This window comes from Parasteatoda tepidariorum, chromosome 6, assembly GCF_982258835.1.
Source record: "Parasteatoda tepidariorum strain Cologne lab strain chromosome 6, Ptep-v5.0, whole genome shotgun sequence".
NCBI lineage: Eukaryota > Metazoa > Arthropoda > Arachnida > Araneae > Theridiidae > Parasteatoda > Parasteatoda tepidariorum.
This window is the reverse complement of record NC_141760.1, coordinates 19,261,945-19,275,135: the sequence shown is the minus strand read 5'-3', so window position 1 is coordinate 19,275,135 and position 13,191 is coordinate 19,261,945. Positions and strand designations below refer to the sequence as shown.

At 27.7% G+C, this 13,191-nt stretch overlaps 1 protein-coding gene across 2 annotated transcripts in view; it reads left to right on the top strand.

Annotated features, from left to right (window-relative positions):
* Positions 1 to 13,191, top strand: part of LOC107440233 (uncharacterized) — a 513,892-nt gene that overhangs the window by 333,039 nt on the left and 167,662 nt on the right. The window lies entirely within an intron of this gene.

Here is a 13,191-nt window from a genome sequence, read left to right as displayed (position 1 = left end):
TTTAAATTATATTATCATTTTGTGTAATCATTCAAAACTAAAGTAATATTGAATTAGACCTGAGTCTACTTAGAACGCGCTATTAAATATGGTTTCCCTTTAAAAATAATAGCCTACATCTTAAATGACAAAAATTCACCTTATAATGCAACTTACTTCTTTGGCGAACATTTTAAGGGTATAACTGCGTAAAACTAAACCAAAATTGTCACTATACTTTTCACAACATTTTTACTACGGTTGATAATAATAAATGATGTAATATTTATTATGGTCACTTAATTTTGAAAAATATAAATACCATGAACTACTGGAAATTCCTGTTAAATGTAAATAACCCAGCTTTTAGAAAAGATAAAACGCTGTTTACATTTATATACCTTTTACTAAAATAATATTGAGCAAAACCTCGACCATAACTATTATTTAATATTTTAACTAATAATAAAAGCAAAATTTGTTATATTATACTATCAAATTAATTTTAAAACTTTATTATAAAACTAGATATATATAGTTGAAAATTAAAATAAATGTAGCGATTGTTTTACTTTGTCTATATTTGAAGCTAATAAAACATTTATAATGATGCGAAAGTTTTTTTAAGCAAAAAAATATTCATTGTATATTGTTAGTCAAATTGAATAAATATTTGAAACTTCAATTGAGGGTTGAACTTTTTTCTTTTATCATATTACAATTAGCTTCATAACATTTTAATGAGTTTAATTAATTGTTGAATGATTACAAACTTTTTTCTTTTTTTTCCTTTCAATGATATTTAAATTATATTTGTCCATTAAACAGCAAAAGATCTTAAGCTAATTGATGCTTATTTATAAAAAGTTATTTTAGTATTTTTTTCTGTTTGTAACATTAATCTTTATATTGAAGAAATGGAAGCTTTTATGTTAGAAAGCTGCTTAATATTAATTCTCTGCAAATAGCAAAAGTTGAGTGGGAAAAAAATCTTTGCTCGGTTTCTTTAGGAATTTCTTATTTCTTTTTTAATTTCATTAAATTCTAATTAGAAGGTATTTGCACATTTTTTCGAAAACAAAAATTTCAACCTAAAACAAAATACCAAATTACAGTTACGATAACATTTTTTTTAAAAAAAGTTCTAAAAATAAGCAAATATATCTTAGATACACAATACAAATGCCAAAATTACAGTTTGAAAGAAAATTACCAAAAGCAAAACTTTTGGAAGTTGTTTCTTCAATTAAATATTTAAAGATAATTGGTCTTTTCAATGCATTGAACATTCTGCGAATAAACTTGACTGGAATAGGCTTAGTGGTATCTACCACTTTACGCCATTGGCAAAATGCTTGTATAATTAATTTGTTAGCAGAATTAATCATGAGAAATGTACACTTCGGGGTTTCGTGGAGCCACGGAAACAGCTTTTACGAAAAGATTTCGCAATTATTTTTGCGAAGCGAACAAAATTCTCTAATTAATAATGAATGTCAAAACGCTTAAATTGAAACAAACCGCTGTTTGGAAAACGAAGTCTTGAAATTTTCATATAGTAATTGAACTGAATTTCGAACGCATGCATTCAGACGAAAAGCATTCTTCATTCAAACAAAAGGCAATCGTTGGTATGTGACGCAAACTTGCTTTAATAATTAATGTCGTGTTTTTAATGCTAGAAAAGAATAACAATTAGAATAATTTTAATGAATAAAATATCAGTTGTGCATTTTTGAAGTTAAATTTTAAATGAGCGGAGTAAATATTTATTTATCAGACTGTTTACTTTTTCTCTTTTTTTTTGGATTGAAATGAATAACATTATTTGGATTAATGCATGATTAAAATTTAAATTTACAAGTGTTGGTGTTTATATTGATTACTTGTCACATTTTAATTAAAATATTTCGTTGTGATTTGTATACGTTTTTAAAGATTGTTTTATTTGTTTGAAGATCTGCAATCAATACAAGTAAATAAAAGAAATTCGTTTTGCCTTGGCGAATAATTAAAACACTCGTTCTTTTAACTAAATTACATTCGAAAATATATTTTGTAATTTTTTCGGAAAGCTATCAGTATATTTTCGTCTCAAGTTTAATTACTAGTTTCAATTTTAACAGCTTCAGATTAAATTAGAAATCCAAGTCAGTTTCGATTTGTAAGTCATATTCAGACATTTAATATTTCAGGAAACAGTTGTTTAATCTCTTGTAACATGGAAAGAAGTTTTTGTGATAAACTTATAAATCGAGATTCAATTTTTTTTACTCTTCTCCTGTCATGCTTTACATTTTTGACACCAACTTTATTTGATTTTAATTATTTGTTTTTATTCATTTTTTGTCTTCATTTATTTTTTAATTATGTGCCTTTTGTTTATTAGTTATTTGTTTTTTTTTATTTATTAATTTTTTTATTTATTATTCATTTATACAATTTCTTAATTTTATATTATTGCGATCAATATATCAGTATATTTTCTTCTTTATTTTCTGTTTTGTTTCAGTTTTTTTAACTTAACCGTAAATTTTTATTTGCATGAACAGTTAATTTTGAAACTAACACTTTCGTTAATTTTTAATTTCAATTTCAAATGTCAAAAGTTTGTCAGACTCAAAAGAAGAAAAAACAAATTTAAAGCATTCTACAAGATAAAAGATTTCAAACGAAATCAATTAAGTATTTTCCTAGATAATTTACATTAAAAAATGACATAATTGACTTAATTAAATAAAACCAAATTTAAACAAACTGGAGTAAACCAAATACAATACACTTAAATTGTTAAATTAATTACTGTTTTAAAGCAACCAGCGTTCCTTCTTTAAAAAAACTTCACCTTGCTTTCAAAACTTTGAGTAGGTTTGTTTTATTGTTATTTTGCTTTGTTTTTTGTTTCCACACATTTTTGGAAAGCTGCAGACTTTTTCTTCAATTTACAAAACTTTTCTAATCTTTTCAAAGCATGCTCCTAATTATTTGTTTTCTTTGTATTTATTTCAACAAAAGCGTTTTATTTTGAAGTCTTAAACCCATTCTCTTATATTTTGATGAAAGTATAATTTAAAATCTCATTAGAATGCAATATTTCTGCATACTCTGTTGGAAATTTTGGAATGCATTGAGCTATATTAAATTATAGTTTAAGTTTCCCACAACTTCTTATCACCAAGTTGAACCATAATATCATTTAAGTTTCCCACAACTTTAATACGTCGCCAAGTTGAACCATAATATCGTTCTCACGACTTTAATACATCAACAAGTTGAACCATTATGTCCTTTAAGTTTCCCACAGTTTTAATACATCATCTAGTTAAACCCTAATGTTGTTTAAATTTTTCAAGATTTTAAAAATGTCACCATGTTGGATTATATTTCCGTATAAATTAAGCCATCTTAAACTTAATTACAAGACACAAAATTTAACTTAAATTGAAACATGCGCTGTAAAATATACCTTCTCAAAAATGAGTCAAAATAACTCCGAAACAAATATAATTGAATGTGAAATCCCCTTCTATCCATTAATGAGTTTAATAACATGTTCAAAATCACAGTTCAATAACAGTTTAATAACATGTTCTACCACATATACTCATTTTTGAGCAAAATGCTTTGTCTCAAAAATAATCACGTGGATGGAGAAGTTCGTAAGCTGCCAACGGGATTCAAACCAAGAACCTCCAGTTTCATAGCAGAGTGAACTTACCCCTACAGATACCTTCACTTTTTCAATTTATATTTACCATTTTATTATTTTATTTAATAAATAATTATTTTATTTAATTAAAAAAATTTAAATGTAAGGAAAAAAAAATTTACAATTTTAAATTATGTAATTTAAGTCTAAAAATTCCTCAAACATGAACGAAATTGGTCGAATTGAGAAATAAAATTCAAAAAAGCCGTATTTTATAATTTAAATTTTTTAAAAATTATTCCCACTATTTTGTTCAAATTGATAATTTTGTTATTTAAAATTACATAGTTCAAAATAAAATAAAAATATGTTCAACAGACATGCAAAAAACTTACAATTCAAAATTTTTACACAACCCTTATTGAATAAAATACTAGATCAACCGGAAAGTTCGTTCCACGAAATTACATGTCTCATTTTACAGTAATGAAAAAGGTTCTTTTATAAATGAAAGTGATAGGGAACTCACCCTTTTAACTCAATGGTATTGTTTTAGCTTAAAAAGACATATCATATATGGCAAAAGAAAGTGGTAGGATACTTACCCTTCCAACTCAATGGTATTGTTCTAGCTTAAAAAAAACGCAGATGTATCAAAGAAAGTGGTATGACTACCCTTTTAACTCAATGTTATTGTTCTTGCTTAAAAAACCACAGTATATATAGCAAAAGAAAGTGGTGGGGTACTTATTCTTTTAACTCAATGGTATTGTTCTAGCTTCAAAAAACACAGCATATGTAGCGAAAAAAAGTGGTGGGGTACTTACCTTTTTAGCTCAATAATATTTTTCTAGTTTAAAAAAACACAGCATACGCAGCGCAAAAGAGCAAATGCATGTTCACACTTGTAGCTAAAGTATGCGACAAAACTAAGCGGTACATTTGATATATACATTTAAAGGTAAATGCCTTACCATTTGCATTATAAAGGTACCTTTTTCCACCGTGTATAATGGCGTGTTTTTTTGGCAATCAGAATCTGGTATACCTAATAATAAATAATTAATAGCAAATTACTAAAAACGAGTATATGAGAGCTCATTTTGAGACCATGCCCACTCTCATTTAAACATGAAATTCCTTAAAATGAGTACATAATGTGTCATTGCGCGATAAAGTTTTCAACTCACCCTGGACTAGAGTGTAGAGCTATTGTGATTTAAGTATCCTACTACGATCCCAAAGCTGTTTGATTCGAATCCTGTCAGCAGACACAGAACATTTCCAACTCCACATCGACAATGCTTTTTTCTCAAAAATGAGTATATGCTTTTTCTTTTTCAGCATGGCACTTTACTCATTACTGAAGACATGGGGTTTTAAAATCCATCTATATTTGTCTCAAAACTATTTTGACACATTTTTGCACAATTTTGAGAAACTTTTTTTTACAGTGTAAATTGATTTAACACCATTTTAAGGCTGCAGAAAATCTACCTGATCGGTTCAACATTGCATAGAGTATTTTTTACTAAGAGTATAAGAGTATATATTTCTCAGTAATAATATCTATATTAATTTACTGAGAGTATTCTAATTTTACATTTTTCATTTATTTTCTTGCGTAAAATTTATCTGTAAATGAACATTTTTGTAAAATAAAAATTACGTTTTCGATTTTTTTTTAATTAAAGTAACTTAAATACACAACTTGTTTCCTTAAAACTTTCATGTGTAAAAATTCATCAATTTTACATGAACTTTATGCTCTCCATTAGTTTATTATTCCCAAATTATTCTAATTTATTTCTCCCCTTCGAAAATTGAAAACTTTGATCTCTTAAGGCGATGGAAAGGAGAGAGAACTTAAGGGGGGGGGGAGAAGAAACTGGGAACTTTGATTAATTACTACAGCATCTAATGGAAGGTGTGTTTAATTACACCCTCTCCAGAAGCTCAATTCACGCTTCATGTCAACAGCTGTTCTGAAAATCGGATGATTCGTTTGACCGCTGGAAAAACTAACCAAACACTTAATCGTTTGAAGCAACCATTCGTCAGTCTTCTTGTCATCGGCTTCCCCCACCCGATTCTCCTCCATCCTTAAACTTTTCCCCTTTTTTCCTATTCGCAAAGAATCTTGCTAATTTTCTAAGATTTCGCACTTATTAGCCTTAATTCTATTAATCTTCCAAAATGCTCAGCTAATAAAGCAATAAATAGAATCCGGTTGCCGATAAATAGATAACAATCTATGAAACTATAAGGCTGATTTGTGAAGATAACTTAATTATGTACTTTCCTGAATGCATAGATTCTTGTATTCAATTTATTGTGCACATGATTAGTACACTAGATTGTACACATCCATAGTGATATGATTATCATATTCACAGTAATTATCATTCCCATTAACATTTTTACTGTAGTTTTCACTATTGGATTCAATAATTGGAATTCTATGCTTGTCAAAAGATAACTGAATAAGGGAATTATAAGGCTCATTGACGATGATAACTTGTGTAACTTTTTTTCTAAGAGTTTAGATTTCTGTATCCACGAAATTGCAAGAGAATTTCGTTCCAAATTTTAACAGTTAATTTTAAAATAGTTTGCTAATGAGTCGGCTTCACAGATAATTAAGATATCTATCGGAGAATATTAAGATGTCTTATGGAAAATATGATATAATGACATAACTTACAACTATGTACATAAAACAAACAATACTATTAATATTTAAACGTGTCACAAATATTTCTAGGCTAATAAAACAGTAAATAGAATATGATCATGGATAAAAAGTTAACAATGCATGAAACTTGATGGCTTATTTACGAAGATAATTCGTAATTTATTCATGTAGATTTTTATTTGATAGATTTCATTCATAACAAACTTTTATAATAAGTATCTTATCTGTCAGATATTATTCATAATATAATTTTTATTTCGTAAACATCATTCATAATAATAATTTCATTAAAATATTTCATATTTATTATTTTTTATAACGAGATATTCATAAGGATTTTCATACTAATTCATAGTAAATTCGCTTAAGAGATGTATGACAAGAGTTTCCTTTGACATATAGCTTTCATGTTAAAAGATTCAAAATAAACACTTTCGTTGATAGATATCATTTAAAGTAATATTTTTGTTTATAGATTAAGGATATAGATTTGTTTTATAGATTTTATCTTTTATTATAAGATATTCATAAGGATTTTCATACTAATTCATAGTAAATTCGCTTGGTTTAAGAGATCCTTTACAAGAGTTTCCTTTGATATACATGTATCTTCCATAATAAAAGATTCAAAATAAACTTTTCTGTTGATAGATATCATTTAAAGTGATATTTTTGTTTCATAGATTTTTAAGGATATAGATTTGTTTTATTGATTTTATCTTTTATTATAAGATATTCATGAGAATTTTCATACTAATTCACAGTAAATTCGCTTGGCTTAAGAGATCCTTTACTATAGTTTCCTTTGATATACATATATCTTCCATAATAAAAAATTCAAAATAAACATTTTTGTTGATAGATATCATTTAAGATAAGATAGATATTTTTGTTTTATATAGATGTTTTAGAAATAAACTATACTATTAGAAACTTCTCAAAAAATTTTTTAATTAGAATTTATTTCATTGTAATTTCACCATATTCAAACAAATTAGCCACATAACCATAAATAGTTTTCAAACCGTTAACTGTGGAGAAAAACGTTTATTAACCGCGTTTACCTATTACGGTTAAACAAACAGAATTTTATTGCACCAACTCGGTTCACCTAATGAAGCCACTTAGTTCCTTGCAGTTTGGTACATATTATAGACGAAAGGGATAATCTGTCAATCTCATGACCGATTAAGCACCGAGGTTCGAATCTCAGTGTTGATCACCACAATATTTCCTCCATTCTCTTGCACATGAAAAGTTTTCCGTGTCCTGCACTCTTCAATTTGTGGCCCTTGACTATTAGTATACAATACTCTCATTCATGCATGGACCATAAAGTTCCTTAACACAAAAAATCTAGTATTCCTCATTGCTCACGATAGATGGCACCACCAGATAAACTAACTGAGCCACATTCCAAGGTTCATTTGAAAAAAAACACAACTCAGCGACAACCTAATACCAATGTCTATAGGCTAACATAACCTAACTTCAATGTCTAATAGAATTTCATTTTTACGGTTTTGAAACCATGTTTATTGTAAATGGCTAAAACAAACTGCATATTTTGTATTCATGGTTTTTGAATGCAAAACTTTACTGTTTTTTAGCCATGCTAGTCTTAAATGGTTTCAAAACAGTAGCCGATAAACCGTTTCTTTACCGTACACTTTACTGTTAGTTGGATAAAAAGGCTGCTGTCGGTTATTTTACCGGAATTTTAAAATGAAAATTCCAGCAACGTAGTTTTTATAGTTGTAAAAAGTTTATGTTTGATAAATTCTTTTTCAAGTTTTTCGTTATGACGAAATATTAATAGTAATGAAAGATGGAAGCATAAATTATGCTTTAGTCATTTCATAAAATAACTAAGTTGAATTTGTTTTATCCAATTATTATATTTCCATTAGAAAATATTTGACACAATCAGTGTAATCTTGTATTTGCGTGTGCCAATATTAAAACGTAATTTAATACAATGAGCAAATTTTTCTTGTAAAGTTTTTTTTACGTGTAAGCCTTAATTAAAGTATTACCTTTAAAACTCTTATTTTTTATATTATATTACATAAATTTGAAAGCACCATTTGTTCTGGAATATTCTTCAATTCCATTAGAATTTTCAGAACACTTCTATCAAGTAAGCTATAATGTGGTGTACTAAGAATATTAAACATTTTGGTGATAGCTGAGCGTAATTTAAAAGAAGTATTTCTCACGTTCGTTTCCAATTTTATTACTAACTTGAGGGGAAATATTCCTTTCGAAGACTCAACAGAAAACATAAATTTGATTTCTGTACATATTCTTTTCGGGCCAACTGATACTGAATTCAATCTCGCCAACGATAATAACATCATCGCCAAGGCGTACGTATGGTCCAGCTAGCTTTAACTCTATTTTTATTTAATCTTATATGTATCCTTCACTATGTTACAAATCTTGTCACGTTTGGGTTTGTTTGACGACTGAAGAGAAAAAGATTCTTCTGGGGTGGGGAGGAGGTGATTGGAACGAAAAATAAGGGGGCGAGAATAAAAAAGGAAGAAAAAAGGTCAGTCAAAACAGAAATGAAAAGAAGGAAAAAAAATTCTGAATGTTCAACGACGACAGTGTATTAGTTGCCTAACAACTGACAGAGGTTCATGTAATTCAAAACCCCCACGTGACCTTAGTAAAGAGAAGTAATGTCTTGAATCTGAACTGAATCAGATCGAGATATCGAACGCGTTCGAAAAAGGGTGGACTAGGGTGGGCAACAGACGTGATGGAGAAGAACAATGAGTGCCATACGAATTTTTATTTAGGATTCTTTAGTTTCGTCAATATGTTTTCTTGTATTTTTAACACTTACAAATTGAGAGGTTTATATTCCCCAACTCTTTATTCCTACACGCTGTTAGATTATATCATGAATTTAAATTATTACTTTATCGAGGAAAGAAGTTATAATCCGTTTATTTAGGAAGTGCTAATGGAAGAAAGAGCGTGAAAGAAATTTTTTTCCGTGAATCACATTTTTCTGTTTCCTTAAAAGAAAAATGAGGGCTTTGTTGCACTTTTATCACTGCAAAAAATGGATGCTCAAATGTCACGAATCTTTCTTCGCTTTTGACGGTACCATTTCCTGATATATGCTCTAAACACAAATTTCGTCAAAGTGGCCAAATAACTATCGAATATTGTCAAAATTAAGGAAATATTTCGCAATTCTATATTTTTTTCAAAAGAAAATAATGAATAAATAAACTTGAAGCTGCTAAAGTATATTTTTTTTCCATTAATCACTTAATCGTGGGCACCATATATAGTTAGAGCAACGTCGCCTAAGCAACTCAATAAGGACAGATAGAACAAAGAGATAAATTGCACATAAGTCCGAAACGGGATTTAAACACGGGATCTTTGGTACGAAGCAAATTCCTTTACCTCCATACATTTCAGTCGGCTTGCTTTGGTACTTAATTTTTAATCATCTAGTCTTTATTCTAGTTTCGGCATTCTAGTTAGCAATATCCCGCAATGCACTGCGATGAGATACCGAACTGAAGAAGCATTTTCTTCATATATTTGAGTGTTCGCGTTTTGTCAGAAATCATATGATTTCGTGACGAAATGATACTCAAAATTAACAAACTGCAACTCATGGTTTGCAGAATTGTCAAAGGTTTTCAGAATTGTCAGTTTTATTTCGGGGAGTGCTAAGTCACGACATCATGAATTTCGAAATTTTGTGCTTTTCGTTAATATTTAGCTTGTTTACTAACATTGGTAAATCAATTTCACACCTTGACTAATAAACACAACTCTAACAATCTGCAATGTGTGACAAATGATCAATAGTTCTTATTTTTTTTCGTATGAAATCCTCAAGGTGTTTACCTTTATTAAATCTATAAAAGTCTTTCGCCTATGACTTCGTCTTGATTTCTATAACGAAATAATCAAAAACCTATTTTTAAAAAATACAACATTGGAAAGTCGCTTTGCCTATCAAAATTAAGTTGAAAAAAAATCAAATCTCTCCAATTTGGCTAAATTGAAACTCTGACGAAGAATCACCTCAACACGTACATTTTATTGCGTTGGAGAAGATATTATGTGCCTGAACCATCTATCATTTAACATGCACAACATGTAAATTTGCCTACATTATGGGACGTAACTGGTTTCTGAACTTTCTTTAGCTGTGATTAATTTCGAGAATGTAATCTGAGTCTGAAATATATATAATTTAAATTGCACAATACGTAAATTTGATTGAGTATTAGAACGTAATCTTTGTCTGAAGTGCCTGCCTCTTAACCAGCACAACACGTACATTTAATTACGTTCGATAACGCGATCTGTGTCTAAACTGCCTATCTTTTAATTTGCACAGAACGTAAATATGATTACGTTCTATATAATAATATTTGTCTGAACTCTTTACCTTTAATATTGCTCAAAATGTAAAATGTTTTACTTACGAAAACGTAATCTGCGTCTACATTACCTGCACAACACGTAAACTGTAAATATGACTAGGTTCGAGAGCGTATGTTTAAAATGGTTTATCTTTTAACTTACAAGCTCCAAAACACAAATATTTTCGTCAATTATAGGTAGCCCAGAGGTGGTCACAAATAAAGATAACGGCTGGCCTCCACCCCATCTTCGCCGAAGCTCTTCAACTTCAGAAGATTGCTATGTAATCTTATATACCTTGCTTTGCAAACCATTCTCGCTTCCTTTGCTACTAAGTGAAATCCATTTGAAATATTTTCTTCCGTAAATTCATAATTATTTAAACCAATTATTAAATCTTTAGAAATAATTCCTCTTTCAAAAATTAAAATGTTTAGTCAGTAATAAGCTATTCTAATAAAACATTTGAATTGAAATAAAAGTCATGCAATGGCAAAATTTTTAGAAAGAAAATACTATAATTATGCTTTTAAAAAACAATTACTATTGAAGATTCAAAACTTTGAAGAATGCATATTAATAAATATCAGATCACTATAAAGCTTTTAAATGACCTCATATTTAGGAAATTAAATTAAAAATAACGGACATGAAATAGAAAAACTTTTAAAAACTAAACAACAATTAGGCTCTTTAAAAACAATTATTTTCCAGGGACAATATAATTGTAGATATGAACTCTTCGATAATCTCTTTGAAATCTTTCTAAATTCTAGATTTAGTCTATTCCAGTTATTCGTTATCAACGCGAGAAAAGAATTTTCATTCAGAAATTTGTAAGTTTTCGCACTTTCATTCATGCTTATGACAGCAATAAAGATTAATTAAAAGAGAAGAAGAAAAATTATAAAAATAAAAGTATTTTTAAAAAACATTCAAAAATATCTTTTATGTATCTTAAAAAAACATTAAAATTACAGAAAGCAAAATAAAGAACAAAAGATATATCCTCTTCTAAAAGATATATAGAACAAAGATATATCAGCTCACACGGTTATATCCACAAAAAAGAGTGCTTTCTAATATTGTATTATTATAGTCAAAGCAAAATATATATCAATACAATAGTGTATTCGTTCTTCTCTTCGTTTTTCTCTCATTTTTTATCCTTTTTGCCTTCATTGAGCTAGAGGTGTGCGAAAAATATTTAATTTGAGTTTTAATAAATGAAACAAAATAAATTTGAACGTTAAAAATATTTTATATTTATTTCAAACATTTTGTAATTTATAAATATGCTATGGCATCTAAAAAATTTTATATTTTACATTGTTCTTTATTTTAATACGAACTATATTAAAATAGAAAATTCTTATTAAGACTCTAATCTAGTAGTTATAGTTCTTTACGTATAATCTTTATTTAGATTTTTAGCTTAAACTGCTACTTTTATTATAAAACTGACTTTAATACTTTAGCAAATGAATTTGAAATTTTTTAAATATATTTTTTTTTGAATTATATTAACATTCTTTTAATAAAAAAAAATTCCATGAAGCAAATAAATTATTTTGAAACTGGAAAATTAATCTGGTAAACCCTGAATAAACTTCCGTAATTTAAACAAATTACGAAAAAATTTTCTTACAACTTTCTCTCTAAATTAATAAAATAATATCATTTATAAACATATTTAATATGAAAGAAATAGTTTCGGATTAAATTCCCGAATTAATTCTTGGATAAAGAGTCAATAAAGAAACTTCCTAAAATAACACAATGAGACAACTTCAACAGAAAAGATAATGCATGCCAAAATCACTCAATAGCTTTCGTTCCATCTTTTTTTTTTTTACATTTCATTGTTTTAGTCACTTTTCTCTTTAGTATACTTTTTCTATTTTTAGTTATATTGATGAATTAATTTTCAAGAGATTAATCTTTTTTAATCATTACATTCGTAACAAAACATTTTAAAGCTTATAAATGTTTTATAATAATAGTTTTGTTATGACTTACATTAAAATAAGCATAACTTATTAAAAAATGGAGTTTGATCTAGTAATTATAATTCCTTACGAACAATTTTTTATTAGATTTCAAACCCAAAACTGCTAATTTCTATTTATTCTTAAACTGAATTTTTACGCTTTCAGCAAATTAAATCCAACCTTTTTTAAATAATTTTGTATTAATATTTTTTAATTATTAAATTATTACCACATGGTTTCCAAAAAAAGTTACAGCATAAACTTAAAAATTAATTTAGAGAAACTCTGAAAGTGCACCCGTTATTTCAACAAATTGCGCTGATTTCCTTTGCAACTTTCTCTCTAAACTAATAAATTAATTTTTTTTTTACAATCTAAAAACACAAAAAAATATTCAATTTAAAAGAAATGGTTTCGGATTAAAAACTCGAATTAAATCTTAAAGAGATAAAGGGTCAATAAAAAAAAAC